A 16,609-nucleotide genomic window follows, 5' to 3' on the forward strand; every position below is an offset into this window, starting at 1 on the left:
GGGAAGGCAAGGGAGGCTGGGAGGGGATTCTCCTACCTCCCTGAGCAGGAACCTGTTTCCATTCCTGCCCTCCCCCCTGCAGCAGCGCAGACTCAAAAATGGCTCCCCCATGCTGCCTGGGGGAGCCGTCTCCAAGCCTAACCATGCTGGGAGGGCTCCTCTGTGGCTGCGGGCTGTGAAGCTGTCTTAGATGCGGTCCTCGTAGAAGTGTAGCAAGTTGAGAAAGGCAGCTGTTCCATTCCAGGTTTCCATGGTGATTTATTTGGATAATAAGGGGAGGGATTGGGGAACTGTGGAAGGGGGGGAGGGGAGATGGGGAAGGATGTGAGTTCCATCGAGGCCGGAATCAAAGAGGCCTGGTTCCGGGTCCCGCCGGGCTTTAATCTGTGGGGCTGGGAGGTGGTCCTGACTCACATCAGCCAGTCAGGAGGGGTCAGGGGGGTGGGGTCAGGGGAGGGAAAATGCGTTACGACACCCTGCTTTCCCATCTTTTAGGTCTACTCCTTCTGCATTATGGCAAGAGGGTTGGGGCTCCTCCAACTCCTGCTGAGCTTCCATCTGTGGCTAGCACAGGCTTTTCCCATGAGAATTCTTTTTGTGTTTTATAAATAAAGATAAAGTTTGGATGTTATTAAAAACAGTGTCCCAAGATCTGGACGGTGCAGGCCTGGCCAATCAGGCCTAGGGGGAGGCTTCTGGCCGACCAATCTGGGTGACTTTTGAAAACTCTATATATATGATGAAATCAAAACAATAAAGGTCTTTCCTTCTTGCCACTGAGAACTGACCTCTTTACTCTGCTAGCTGCTCAACAGCGACATCCATCCACTGCATTTCTCTCAGGGATGGAAGGGTGCAACTCCGCCAGTCTATTTCTCGCACTCCCTCTTACTCCTCATCCTCTCCACTTCCTCTTTAAGCTCTGCCACCAGGCTGAGCAGATCATCTACCTGGTCACACCACATGCAGGTAATGTCACTGCTGCCCTCCAGTACTGACGCCATGCTCAAACATTCCCTGCAGCCAGAGTCTCTGCATTACCTGCTGGGTCTCTCTGCTCTCTCTTGGGTCTCCCTGACTCTGGGAACCCCCTGCCTAGCTCCTTCCAGTGTTTTGCCCCAGAACTTAACGTGGTTGCCACTGTCACTGTGTACCTTGCTGACTGAGTTGTTATTATTATAATTGCTGTTATAATAACAACAACAACAATAATAGTAATGAAAAAGGGAGAGGGAGGGGAATAAAACCCAAGAAAAAGAAATTATGCTCAATACAATTGTTCACTACCTGCTGACAGATGTCCAGCCATCCCTCAAGTAGTGATTGGCCTCTTCCAGCTAACTCCACCCAATTTATAAACTGGGCATGATGTTCTGTGATGTAGAATATTGTTTGGCCAGTTTAGGTCAGTTATCCTGGCCATGCTCCCTCACAGCTGCTTGTGCACCTGCTCACTGGCAGATCATGGGAAACTGAAAAGTACTTTTGTTTGAGGAAAATATATTATCTTCATATTTCTGGAGTTGACAAACCAATTCATCCACTATTGGTGCTGCATTTTCTTTCCAGATTATTGTTTCCAGTGGGTTGGCATGCAACAATGGTGCACTCTCTACAAATTTCTACTTCGTGGGTTGTGTGCATTGGACTTCATCTGGATCTGTGGGTAACTGCATGGTTCAGGTCAAAATAAATCATCTCCAGCATGGCTAATTCTCTCAGGTACTGAATACCTTTTTCTACTGCAGTCCACTTGGTTGGGTAACATATATCATCTTTGTAGGGATACCTTTCCTTCACGCTTGACAGGAGTTTCCTCCAGAGGCTAAGGACTTGTGTCCCTCTTCCAATCACCTTGTGTCTTGGTTTGAAAGACAGGTGTCTGCTAAGTGAGGTTGAACCCTCCCTTAGAACAGAGAATGTGATCTCCCTTCCCTCTGAATTATTTTAATTTTGAAATCAAGGGCTTTCAGGCAAAGGTATGGGAAAAGGAATAACAGTTCTTTATTAGTATCTATAGCAGAGTAAACAAGCAATAACAAGAATAACAACAACAAATAGAACCAGAAAACCAATAGCAGATGTCTTTTTGGGCTGCTGAGCACTTTCCCATGTGGTGTAATCACGGTTGCAAGCAGCAGGGGCGCTGTTGAGCTCCCTGTCAGGCAGGGCAGGTGCGATGACTCCTGAGCAGCTGCAGGTGGCGCTGTGGCACAGGGTCAGGTCAGCCTCAGGCAGCCGGTAATGGCGGGCAGGCTGAGAAGCGGGCAGGCTGAGAAGCAGGCAGGCAGCTTGAGGTGGTGAGCGGGGGGCTGGTGGTGGCAGGGGGGCTGGCTCTCTCTCCCGGGCTAGCCAGCGAGGTAGCAGAGTCTCGTGCGGTGAAAATGGGGCTGGCAGCAGAGACAGCCGGACTCCCCCGCAGCTGCAGCAAAGCACAGCCCGGAAAGGTGCGCGTTCCCAGTGGGGAAAAGGGTTGGATCCCACACTTTTCCCCAGCCAAAAGCTCACCCAGCCAGAAGGAGAAGGCAGAGCACAGTTGGATCTCCCGCAGTTGCAGCTAGAAGCAAAAGCAGTCGCTTTCTTCCTGGTGTCCAGCGAACGAGCGCCAGAGGCGTGCCTCTTCCCCTTGCCCCACCTAGCCACAGGCTTTTGTCTCTTACAAAAGAATTGATGGCTCTAATCACCCAGCTATTTGTTGCTTAGTAACAGGGATGGAGAAAAAAATTCCAATGCCCCCAATCTCCGACACCTTGTCAATGCCTCTGTTAACATTGGGATAAAATGTTAGTTAAAAATAGGCTTTAGGAACAGGATAGGTAGGCACTACATGTACGGGGCTCAGCGACATGATCACGAAGATTGCTTAGAGAATGGGGATTGTTTTAGTGAAATCATGCGGATTAGCACCTGTGAAATAAATCAGAAATACTGTGGGAGGTGGAGGGCTTAAAGTCATGCTTGGGGGGAAACAATGGAACAATGATAAGTTGATAATTAACATATGATTACATCACTGTTCTTTAAGGGAAGGTATAAAACTGTATTCTCTTCAAATCAATGTTGAAGTCAGATTTGGGTAGATGTTACACCCCGGCTTCCCGAGCTCGAATAAAGGCACCTGCATATAATCATTCAGTGATTATGTGTTTTCCACGCTAACACCTCCTTCCCTAGAAAGCAATCCCAGGTGCTTGGCTTACCTACCCTCTAATTCCAAACTGCTAGCCCGGTTATCTCAGCATCAGAATGGCCAGGTGGTAGTGTGTTCATCTGGGTGGAAATCTTCTTGTATCTCCTGCAGCTCACTCATGAATAAGGATCAAGTGCCTATGTCTTGGTCTTGTTCTGCTGCTTCTTCCTGTTCCTGTGATGTCCCTGCTTTGTCCTCCTTTACTAAACAAGATGTCTTTCATGTCCATTTCTTCTTGTCTATAGGGGAGACTGATACCAGCATAGGCTGGTTCTCTGGTTCCACTGCAGGGCCTGTTGTGAGGGTTGGAGTATCCACAATGTCTGTCCCAGGGGTTGTGTCTTGGTTTGAAAGACAGGTTTCTGCTAAGAGAGGTTGGACCCTCCCTTAGGACAGAGAATGTGATTTCCCCTCCCTCCGAATTATTTTAATTTTGAAATCAAGGGCTTTCAGGCAAAGGCATGGGAAAAGGAATAACAGTTCTTTACTAGTATCTATAAACAAGCAATAGGAATGATAGCAACCACAAATAGACCCAGAAACCAATAGCAGATGACTTTTGAGCTGCCGAGCACTTTCCCGTGTGGTGTAATCACGGTCGCAAGCAGCAGGGGCTTTGTTGAGCTCCCTGTCAGGCAGGGCAGGTGCGATGACTCCTGAGCGGCTGCAGGTGGCGCTGTGGCGCAGGGTCAGGTCAGCCTCACGCAGCTGGTGATGGCAGAAAAGGCTGAGAAGCAAGCAGGCAGGCAGCTCGGAGCGATGAGCAGGGTGGCAGGGGGGCTGGTGGTGGCTCTCCCCAGCTAGCCAGCGAGGTAGCAAGGATTCCGCAGTCACAGCAGACGCCGCTGTCTCGTGTGGCAAAGCGGGGCGGGTGGCAGGGACAGCCGGACTCCCCAGCAGCTGCTGTGAGAAAACGCAGCCAGGGAAAGCATGCACTTCCAGTGGGAAAGAGGTTGAATGAAAGCTCACCCAGCCAGAAGGAGAAGACAGAGCACAGTTGGATCTCCTGTGGTCGCAGCCAGAATCAAAGAGCAGTCCCTTTCCTCCTGGTGTCCAACAGACAGTGCCAGTCCCAAAACGGCCGGCTGCCTCCTTCCCCTGCCCCACCTAGCACACCCTTTTGTCTCTTACAAAAGAATTGATGGGTCTAATCACCCAGCTATTTGTTGCTTAGTAACAGGGATGGAGAAAAAATTCCAATGCCCCCCAACCTCTGACAGGTTGAAATAGCCATAATGCCTGTCGGTTTGTTGTCAGATCCAGAGACCTTCTTTTGCTCCCTCAGGGTACTGAGCACTGTTGAACAGGGCTAAATAGGCCTGGACCGGGCCCAAACACATTGCAGTGATTTGTGTCTCTCTGGAATTGCCAGGGTGACAGCATACTTTTTCCAAGTATTTTACTAGTTTTTCTGGTTTCTGCATTTCTTCAGGGATGAGGTTCAAAAACATTGGAGATGCCAACTGTCCTAGTTACTTGCCCATACTATCCCACACACCCTGCCACTCATAACTATCCAGCCTTCGGGTGTGGCTAGCACAGGCTTTTCCACGAGAATTCTTTTTGTGTTTTATAAATAAAGATAAAGTTTGGATATTATTAAAAGCAGTGTCCCAAGATCTGGACGGTGCAGGCCTGGCCAATCAGGCCTAGGGGGAGGCTTCTGGCCGACCAATCTGGGTGACTTTTGAAAACTCTATATATATGATGAAATCAAAACAATAAAGGTCTTTCCTTCTTGCCACTGAGAACTGACCTCTTTACTCTGCTAGCTGCTCAACAGCGACATTGGGGCAGATCTCTGGGTGATGTTCTTAAATAGTTGCTTAACCCTATACAAGATCTGAACCATATGCAGCAACATGCTGGTTCCTAGCAAAAGGGCTAGGTTGGTTTCAAGGGTAATCAAAGGATATTCAAAATCAAATTCTCAAATGCTACTGTAATCAGCCTGGAGGAGAAGGGAGGGAGGGAGAGAGGAAGGAAGATGTTAGTAAGATGTCTCCTCCATAGGTTGGCTCTTGGAGGGGAAAAGACAAAAGGTATAATTATTCAAAAGATCCCAATAGATGACTCCCTGTCATGGGTTTTCAACAGGACATTGCCAGGAGGACACACGAAAAGAGGGCAACCAGGCTCCAAGCTTAAAGTTGCAAAAAATGTTTTAATTACCTAACAGAGTTGGAGGATAAATGCAGGCAAAAATAAACTTTTCATACAGTTTTGGTTCACTCCCCCCTCCCTCTTAAGAACCTATAGTATTCACCCCCTTTCCTCCTTTACAGTCAACAAGCCGGGTGGGGGGAGGCAGGGTGTGGGGTCTCTTTTCAGTCCACAGAGCAGATTCTCAAATTTACTCATCACCACAATTCTTCTACTACAAATACTCTTTATCTCTACTTGTTTCTCTCTCTCTTCAGACAATTTTTTTCTGCTCTCACCCCCACCCTCGTAAGAAGCAGTCTCTGCACTCACCCCCCCCTTCCTTCTTTCCAAACCAGCAACACAGACAGGGGGCAGGTTGAGGGGTTCTCTGGTCAGTCCAATCAGGAAAAAGAGGTTTTCTACTTAGCCACGGTGTCTTTCCCACAAGAGACAGTCCTTTGAGAACTTCTTTGGCGTGGGTCCAATCTCACAAGCAACATCCCGCCCGAAATTCTGCTGCAACGAGTCTTTTTGTCCATAGGGTGCTGTGCAGACTCTCCCAAGCCGAGGCCAGGCTGCTTCCATCCCAGGAGCAAGGCCTTTCTCTCCTTTGCAAGGCCTTTGCAGTTTTAACTCTTAGATGAGACTCCCACTGGTTCACAGTCTTTTCCAGGCATCCACCTGCTCCTCTGGAGTGGGCTGTGGGTGGATTTCTGCACTCCTGTGGACTCCATGGGCTGCAGGGGGACCTCCTGCCCCCCCATGGCCTTCACTGTGGCTAGCAGAGGGTTTTTCAGCTCCGGCACTGGGAGCCCCTCCTCCCCCACCTTCTTCACTGACCTTCGCGTCTCCATGCTGTTCTCCCTCACATATTTTTACCTCCACCTCCTCCTCCTCCAACTACAAAGAAGTGAAAGAAGTGCGTGCCTGCTTTGTTTTGAATTTTTCTTAAATATGTTTTCACAGAGGAGTAACTAGCACCTCCAATTGGCCCACACTTGGCCGGCAGCATGTCCATCACCTTCAGAGCCATCAGAGATTGGCTCTGCTGGACTTGATGTAAAAACTTCCAGAACTTGCACTCAGGACACATAGGAGCCATCTTTGTGCCACACCCCACCCCTCAGACACCTCCCAAGGCCTACTACAACAGCTTCTGAGGGGTCCAAATTTCTCCTAGATGTTAAAAACACTTCACTGATGTTTTGGGCCAATCAAAACCACCACACTCCCGAAGTACAGAGGTGACTGCAATGCTGAGTACACATTCCAGCTATGCTATCCTATCATAAGCCACTACTGCAAAGTACAACAAAACTATAACCTTAGCCCAGGCCCCATTAAGGATGTTGCGGATGGTGTGGGAGCTTCAGACAAAGTTTACTAAAGAAGCCCTCTCTTTGAGCCTGAGGGGCAGAAAGAACTTCTGGATGTATTTAAACTCCTTCACAGAAAGGGGTTTAAAGAAGGTAAATCTTTCCTTAGACTCAGATTTTGGCAACAGTTTAAATTTAAGAGTTATAGAGGTATGATTGAATCACTTTGTCCTGCAAGTTCTAAGGATGGCAAATCATATATATTTATATAAAAATGAAATATTTATTAAGACAAATGAACAGACAAAAGATAACAGACAAAAGATCTTAATCAGAATTACTTACTACATAGTATGAAACTAAAAGAATTACTAGTAGATTATAGCATAACATAAAACAGTGCACTATATCAAGGTACCTATATTAAAGCTAGCAAAAGAAATAGTATTGATTAGGAGTCAAATGCAACTTACCACGGAAAAAACAATAACGTACACAGATTCCTTCACTTAACCCCTTGGGAAGTAACCATGAAATAGGCATCCCCAGTCATGGGAGAAACTCCACACATTTCCAGGAAAATGTATAGAAGATTTCTGCTTTGTGGAAGTTGTGGCTTTTATAGTTGTAAAGTGAATGGATGTCAACCAGAAATTCAGCTTATCTTGTCAAATCTCACTTCTAAAGTAAGATGTTTATTGGCAGCTGGAAGATGTCAGATTGATGTTAAGCCCATGGTGCCAATAGAACTCACTACAAGACAGTTTGTCCTGTTTGAGTTATTTGAATGGTTAACAAACAATAGATAAGCTTTTATGGGAGGTAAGATGCCCTGCTACAGAGAGTAAACCACCACAGGGAGCGCATGCATCAAATAAGGTATTACAAAACACAACCCTGAGAACAAGTGTGACAACTCTAAGACCAAATAAATCAACATTGTGACCAAAACTATTAAACCAAAACAACCAATGCTTATAACAAATTTGTTTTAACACACTCTGGTCAAATCTGTTGCTATCTCAACCCTTTGGGCTCCTCATTGAGCATTGAAAAGTACTGCCATGGTTTAACTCCAATCAGCAACTGTGCTGGTTTTGGCTGGGGTAGAGTTCATTTTCTTCCCAGTGGCTGGTATGGGGCTGTGTTTTGGATTTGTGTTGAACACAGTGTTGATAATACAGAGATGTTTTCTTTATTGCTGAGCTGGGCTTACATAGAGCCAAGGCCTTTGCTCCTTTTCATACTGCCACACTGGGGAAGGGGCTGGGGGTGTGTCAGGAAAATTAATCCACAAACGCCAGAGGCTTATGTCCAAAAAGGAGACAGAGGAGTTCTGTAACTTTATTCATGAATAAAGGGAGAGGTCATGGGCATTTCCCATAGGGTCTCTCTCAAATTGATAGAGGACGCAGCCTCTTTTATCCTAATTCCTGGCCACAGGTTCCCTCTCTCTTTCCCCATTGGCTGAGGTACTTGAGAGGTACATGTGGCTAGCACAGGCCTTTCCCATGAGAACTCTTTTTGTGTTTTATAAATAAAGATAAAGTTTGGATGTTATTAAAAACAGTGTCCCAAGATCTGGACCGTGCAGGCCTGGCCAATCAGGCCTAGGGGGAGGTTTCTAACTGACCAATCTGGGTAACCTTTGAAAACTCTATATATATGATGAAATCAAAACAATAAAGGTCTTTCCTTCTTGCCACTGAGAACTGACTTCTTTACTCTGCTAGCTGCTCAACAGCGACAGGTACAGATTTCCCGGAACGCCTAATTAATATACATCCCCCCCAATACAGACATCCCCAATATACATTCCCCTTTTCTTCTTCTTCTTGTGTCTCTGTTCCTGTAGTTCATTAACACAATTTTGGGTAAATCTAATTAGGGAAATTCCTATGGAAATCCTACCCATTGTTTCTTCTATCTCTTAGTATCCATGTTATCTTACCAGCAGACTCAGGTCTTATCTTTACCAGCCATTTGTTTGTAAAGACATTCCCTTATTCCTTTTAATCCCTCCTCTTTTTATTTTCTCAATAATTGTCTTTACAAACTTTCGTTATCATTGACTGGATTGTGTGTTCTTGGGTCTTTTTTGGTTTCGTGATTATTTGTAGTGACATGATTTTTTTGTCCTCTTGTAGCCATTTCTGGATCAGTAGGCATGGCTACTACTTACATTCCTTTGATCACATGCTGAATGAGCTGCACTAAGCAAGGTATCAAGCATGGTAAAAAGATCAGAGCTGCTATAGCACATAAGAGGAAAAAGAGTATTTTTTTCCTATACCTTGATTCCCAACTGATTTCTCTGAACTTGTGGTAACAGAAAGAACAACAGTTTAATATATGCTACATAACTTATTCTGACTGAGAAAGATTTTCTGAGCTTTTGCCCCCCCTTCCACCAGCACAGGCGCCTGTCTGTGGCTTCCAGGGCTGAAGGCTGAACTCTTAATTCAAATTCAAATTGTAGGTAACAGCTCTGGCCTGATGGCTTATCAGCTAAGCATGCATTTGAAACCAGCACAGAAACAACTGAATCATCCCATGAAGGACTTTCACCTTGGAGGGGGCTTTGGGGGTCTCCAAAGACCACCAGGATATACGGAGCATGCATTGTGCACATGCTAATGATATTAATGACTTCTGAGAAATGATTTGTATAACCACTCCTATCCTGAAGAATGTAATTAATAGTCATGATTTTACCTATAACACTGTGTCTTTGGGGTACTGAGGTATGTGTGTTTGGCAGAAACAATTCCCCACACATCCGGTGCACCGAATAAAGTAAATACCCACTTCTCTGACTTGGTCTCTGAAGTGTCTCTGAGCTCGATTGGGGCGAATCATGACCAGTTTGGAGGCAGCTTGCGATAAGCATATTGGCCACAAATCTAATAATGCCTTTTCAAGGCCCAGGTTTCATTAGCAAAGGGACCTTTTCAATTTTCATCATCAATTGGTGAGTTAAAATACAGCTTTATACCTGGGCTTAACGGTCCCCCAACAACAGTTGCCTAACCGTAAGAGTCACAATATTCGCATCTTTAAGCTCCTACATGAGTTTTCCACTTACAGTTACATCTCAGATCTGTTTTGTTAGATCTGGACCAGAATTTACTAAAAAGGGTTCTGGTTCCATTCCGGTGTTGCTACTTGCAGTGATAGTCATGGACAACATGTGTCCTACTGGTAGAATTATTTCGAGGGCAGGTTAAAAATAAATGGTCAAAAATCTTGTCCCTCCCCACTGCTTTATATCTTTCAAAATTCCTTTGGTAGGAACACTTTACCCAGCTACTATTAGTGAGCCTAACATGTGTTTGATTACATCTGCCTCGATACTTGGAGCAATCATAAGGAGGGCAGTTGAGGGCCCAACAATCTAAACCCAATGATAAAGTCCAGTCACAAACACTTTTTCTACATATGCACGCCCTGTTCTGTTGAGAAAATACAAGCCCTTTCACTTCACTTAGGGTGCTGACCCACCACTTAGGTTCGACTGGGCTGGCCACCCATGGCCAATCTTCAGATCCTCCTGGCCCTCTGCAGACCCAGCAATTACTGAGGTTAAAGGTCTTTGCTACTTGTTCTCCTAGGGTTAAAAAATGATTCTTCCAGTTCTGGCCTAAAACTAACTGACAATATGAAGGTAAGATTATTAAGAAAAACATTCTAATAGTATAATCTAGTAACCTAATCTAATTTTTACGTTATCTTCCGCACCACTTGTGGCGAGTGTAGGCACAGAAACCACTTAACATAAAACAAAGACAGCAAGGATTTGCCCCTCCACAGTGACTGGAGCTCCAAAAGGAGGGATACCCACACAGATTATTTCAGCAGACAGTTTGTGGTAGGCACACAGGGCTTCCCCTGATGTTGACGCACTGGCTACTGCTCCGGTCCGCTCCTGGGGAGAGTCAGTCATGGCTTCCCATCCTTTTCCTCCAGTTGAAATGTCCAAATCTCTGGAGCTTTAGAGGCTTTGACCCGAGTGTGATGGATCCATCTGTGTTCGGCTGTCTTGACGGCTGTTTCTGTGGTCAGTAACACTCGGAAAAGTCCACGCCACCTCGCCACCAGTGGTGCTTCTTTCCACTCCTTAACTAGAACTCAATCTCCTGGCTGGATGTTGTGAACAGCAAAGTCCAAAGGCAGGGTCTATGCCAGCTGAGCTTCCTGTCGAAGCGATTTCACAAGAAACAGTATCTGGGCCACATATTGTTTTAAATATACATCACTTATTTCTACCCCCCCATTAGGCTGATAATTACAAGGGTAAGGAATTCTAAACAACAATTCAAAGGGAGGTAACTGAATACCTTCTCTGGGCCTGGCCCTTATTCTTGCAAGAGCTAGTGGCAAGAGCCATACTCATGGCATCTTAGTTTTCATTACCAGCTTCAAAAGGTGCTTCCCCATTTTTCCATTCATTCTCTCTTATCCAAACTCGGGGGATGCCAGGGGGTATGGAGGTTCTACTGTACTCCCAAAGCAGCCATAACTCCCCTATTTGAGTCCACTGCTTCCACAGCTTCTTATCTAGGAATTACGTGTTCCAAACATACCCCAACACCCAATTTTGTAGTTGCTGAAGCCGTTGCAAGTGCTTCTAGCTCTCCTGTCAGCTTGACACACCACCACCAAGAGATATCCAAACTCTACCATTCAGGGCATTTCAGTAAAATTTACCCAGCATCTTTGGAAGGGACGCACAGCTTCCCTCCCTTGGCAATTTTTTTTGTAACCCTGTCATTGGTTTTACCACAAATTAAAAAAAAAGAAAAAAAACCTCTCAATAGCTCATTTTGCCAGATTAAAAAGACCCACAGCAGCATATAATTTGAGGAAGGCTTCTGCCAAACCCCAAGATCCCCAATGACTTCCCCCATGGAGTTGTTTTAGTATTTGTGAGGCTAGAGTTCTTGGTATCTACTGCTCACCATTTCTTGTAAGCCAATTAGCCTCTCTTTCCTCTGCTCCATGCTTTTTAATGATCTCAAGCTCCTCTGGTGAAAAAGACAGTTTTTCTGGCATTGGTGGAGCTACTGGAAGCAAAGAGAGGATCTCAGAGGTTTCTGGCAGTAGTGCAGTTTTCCGAACCTTTTTATCATCTAGTTGATAACTTACTGCTTCTTCTGAACACCTTGCCTGGTGTCCCTTGATTCGCCCCAATCGAGCTCAGAGACACTTCAGAGACCAAGTCAGAGAAGTGGGTATTTGCTTTATTCGGTGCACCGGGTGTGTGGGGAATTGTTTCCACCAAACACACACACCTCAGTACTCCAAAGACACAGAGTTATAGGTAAAATCATGAATATTAATTACATTCTTCAGGATAGGAGTGGTTATACAAATCATTTCTCGGAAGTCATTAATATCATTAGCATGTGCACCACGCATGCTCCGTATGTCCTGGTGGTCTTTGGAGACCCCCAAAGCCTCCTCCAAGGTGACAGTCCTTCATGGGATGATTCAGCAGTTTCTGTGCTGGTTTCAAATGCATGCTTAGCTGATAAGCCATCAGGCCAGAGCTGTTACCTACAATTTGAATTTGAATTAAGAGTTCAGTCTTCAGCCCTGGCGGCCACAGACAGGCGCCTGTGCTGGTGGAAGGGGGCAAAAAAGCTCAGAGTCTCAATTCCCCCCTTTTCTTTTGTAATTTGTAATTCTTTACAAATCTTGTATGCTATGAAAGTAAATACCTCTCTCTATTTCATATTTAAGTTTATACTTTTGCTATTGGATATAAACATCACAGTTCTAAGTACATAATATTATATAACAATAACTACTATTGCAGACAGTAAATAACAATGCAATAACACAAAAAAACTATTACATACATTTGTTTAAGTTAGGATTAACATAATTGCAACAGCTTGTATTTATAACTGTACATACTCTTTCTCTTTTGGCATACAGCAAATCTATAGTTAATTGTAAGATGCTCTTTATCTTGATTTGCTGTGCTTTTATGGCATCTGCAGTGGCACTCATTATGGCCTCTACAATGGTAGAAAGGTTCTTCTTTAGTTTACTTACTTCAGGCTAGGATATAAACTACCTGGCAAAACTGAAAATTGGTGGGTTTATATATTTGGAGTAAGCTTTGTTAGTTGAGGAACAACACTAATGTGGAGAGATATTGGTTGAGCAGTTATTTTGAAGAAAAAGAGGAAAGACAGAATCTATAGAAATTCTAAGAGGAATGTTAATTCTTTTGGCTTTCTTGGGCCTTCCATCCCCTAGCAGGTTTCTTTGGAGTCAGGGATGGGGAGATTGGAGCACTGTCCTCTGCTGTGTCCATGACTGGCCCCACTATAGGGCTGGGCTTGGAGCTCTGTGCAGCACTGCCTCTGCTGTATCCATGATTGGCTTCACTATAGGGCTGAGCTTGGAGCTCTGGGGGTGAGGTAAGGAGCAGTTCACTGTCTCACCAGGGCAAGGCCTGACTTGTCCCTTTCCTACACACCATACACACAGGCATTTTGAAGTGTTGCAGAGACATTAAATTTTTTCAGTTTTGGCAGCTCACATCATGGCTTTAGACAGTGATCAGGACCACTGATAGCTTTTCTTGCTTGTAAAATGGGGTACTTTTCTTCTTCACCTTGGCAGAATTTCTAGCAAACAGAGCAGAAAGGAAAGAGGAAAGCATAAAGGATAACTGACTAAGATTTTCATGCTGTTAGTTTTTGCTTGTAATCCATTAGGCTATCTTTTCTCACCTTTTCAGTCTTTTGTTTTACTCTCCGTAAATCTAGATTATCTTTCAATTTACAAAAAATATGCTCACAAATATTAGCCACTCACAAAATCAACAGATGTTCAGGATCTTTTATACGATTTTGCGAGCTTTTTCTAGGACTTCAAATGTGCTACTGAAGAATGGCACTTTTAACTGCTATTTTAAATTAACTTTTAAATTGCAGAGCCCAAAGCCTGGCAGATTAGTCTATGACTTTTAGTGATTTTTCAAAGGCAGTATTTTCTTTTGTGGGGCTTAGCATTCTTAAACACTGGACAAACAAATATGCATTAAACAGCAACAGTTATAAATACTTAGTAAAATAGCCAGCCATCCTTTTGAAACCTTTTCATTTTAAAAATGAAATTATTTTGTTATTGTTATATATCAATTTCACAAATTTAGATTCAAGCTCACATAGCTTTCCCTTTTTTTTTTTTTCCTGGCTTACTTACCCCTTTGCATTTGAAGCCATACTTGCCATTACAATTATTACAAGGTTTTGCTAGGATAGCTGACTGTGGATAACACTGTTCTGGTAATACAAAAAACAAAACCATTTAATGTGTTTCATTTTGGTTTCACACTGGAGAGGAGTCTCTGGCTGTAGATCTCACAGTAGCAGTTCTTTTGCTTCTGTGGCTTGAGTGGTTCCTTGTCTCACACAGCTTTTTGTCTGATGAGGACACACTGAAAGATGTTAAAACAAACTTGCACAGTGATAACACATGTTAGAGTGGGAGAATGATGAATTCTTGCCTCATTTAACTTTCTATTGGAAATTCTTTTAAAATTTAATAAACTTCCCTTTTTTCTTTTAATTTCTTAAATGCATGTATTACTCTATATGCATATTTAGAATTAGTAAAAATATTCACTATTTTGTCTTTATATACTTTGCAGGATTTTATAAGCACTTACAGCTCTGCTGCTTGAGCTGACTATGTAAGAGGCAATGTTTCACTTAACTTCCTTTCGTTAACGATAGTGTATTTTTCAAATTGTTACTCTTCTAGTACTTTTGAAGACTCACTACTAAATACTTTTTTTTTTTTTCTAACTTCTTCAAGGAGGCTGAGTCAAACCCCTTGTTTTTGGGTTTTTTCTTTTTTTCTTAAATACTCTTGTTTTACTAGACAAGATTCACAGTACAATAACTGCGCTGGTCATCTACTCAGATGTTCTTTGAGTTAATAAATCTTTAGCTTGGTGTGAAACTTATGAGGTATATTCCTATTGTCAGCTTTCGGGCTTTATTTACCATCAGAGCTTTGGCTGCACAACTTGCAGACAGCGTGGCCAGCCTCTGGCTACATTCTGAGATAATCAATAGCCGCCAGCCACTGGATTTGGTAACTTATAAAATTAGCATCACGCCACCGTGTTCTCCAAAAGTGGCTGTCAAATTCTCAAAGCATGGGGAAGAACACCTTTTTGCAAAAGTTACTTGCCATGACAACCAACTATACAGAAAGGACTGAACCCTCTTGGGGACATGAATTAAGTACACATTGTCACGTTCTTGGCTGCTTGAACAGCCCCAGACAGTGGCTCAGAGACACACCTTATCTCTACCTTCTCCTCAGCAGTTCTAAAATTTTTTCCTCTGCAGCAGTTAATTTGCATTTTCTCTAAGGCAATTTGGCTGGCTGCTTGAAGGGTCGAGCAAACTTTTGTTTAAAAAACCAAAGCAGCAACTCAGAGTAACCCAGGCAGGAGATTTTAACTTTGAAATAGTTAATTACAAAATTTGGTATATCTTTTCTACAGACATTTTTGCTTTCAGTGTCTCTTTGGCATTACTTTTGCTCTTGCCTTCTTTTATCCTTTCTTACATACATTTGCAGTATCTTTTTAACTAGTTTCTGCAGGGCTTATTCAGCCCTTCCTCTAGCCCCCACCCGTACTACTGCCTGGGGGTGCTCATTGTCCCACAAAGTCATTCTGGTGACCCAGACAGAACTCTTAACAGGCAATCTACATTTCTAAACATTCTCTCTGTAGTATCCAAACGCAGCTCTTCCCCCCTAGGCTCTCAGCAGGCAAGGCCAGCAGCACCACAGGTGATCGGTGTGTCCCACAGCCGCCCTGCCCCAGGGGCTGGCAGGGTCAGGGACTGCCTGGTGCTGAGCTCACAGCTGTCCCACAGCTCCAGCTCGGCTCCGCACCTCCCCACAGGCCCTCAGCCTGTGCATCTAGCCCCCCACCTCCGAGCTCGCCACTGCCACGCCGAAAGGGGAGGGTACAGGGAACTGCAGCTCGCCCTGGGTTAGCTGTGAAAATTTTAGGCAAGATGGGGGAGGGTCCCGAAACACCTCTCCTCTCTTCTTTCTTTTCCTCCCCCCTTACTCTTATTTAATTGCAAGCTTTATCTACTACAACATTCTATGCAACCATATTTCAGCAGCTACACACAGGAGCTCTAAAGAGGTACTTATTAGATTCAATTAGTTATTTTTATCTTGCGGGCGTCCCCGCATAAATTTATATGCCGGCAAAAATACCAATTAACACAGGTAAAATTTTGCACACACAGTACATGTACACACATTAAAAAATTTCAGAAGCACCCGAGCAAATAGACAACATCACTTCCTCTCACAATTAATACACGAGCACTGAGTTTAAGTTTCACAACGGTTTCCACACACAAAACACAGAATTTTAATCGCAAAATCAAATAGAGCAATACTAGAAAGGTGTTGGGGTCCGAGCGTTCTCAACTCAGCAGCCAAAATCCCTCCATTCAACAATATAATCTGCCCCCTTCCAGACACTCCAAACCAACGGTTTATATGTGACCCACACTCGTTCACTCTTTGCCAGTCTCTTCGCTTTTCTCTGGCTGTTTCTGTTGCCAGAGAACGGAAACATAGATAAAGCTCCATTCTCGCTCAGTGTCGGAGACACGTCTCATTCGTTCACACTCACACAGTAACAAAATAATGACACAGTAATACAGTAACAGAATAACAACAGACAGAACAAAAATCTCAGTATGGTGTAATACAGTGAGGTCCAACCCCTTAAAGGCACCTTTCACTATAGCGGGGTCCAATCCCGGGGTCCAACCCTTTAAAAGTACCTTTTCTTGACAGCGGGGTCCAACCCCGGGGGTCCAACCCCTTGCCCGGGACTAATTTCGGGAGACCCAGTCTCAACCCACCCTCGGGGACTAGCACCCCGGACCTG

General features: G+C 44.4%; 1 pseudogene; it reads right to left on the reverse strand.

Annotated features, from left to right (window-relative positions):
* Positions 1-1,451: 1,451 nt before the first annotated feature.
* Positions 1,452-5,054, reverse strand: LOC146425687 (uncharacterized; annotated as a pseudogene).
* Between the last annotated feature and the right edge of the window lie 11,555 nt (positions 5,055-16,609).

The sequence above is a fragment of the Lichenostomus cassidix genome, chromosome W (genome assembly GCF_008360975.1).
Source record: "Lichenostomus cassidix isolate B80296 chromosome W, HeHo_3.0, whole genome shotgun sequence".
Classification (NCBI taxonomy): domain Eukaryota; kingdom Metazoa; phylum Chordata; class Aves; order Passeriformes; family Meliphagidae; genus Lichenostomus; species Lichenostomus cassidix.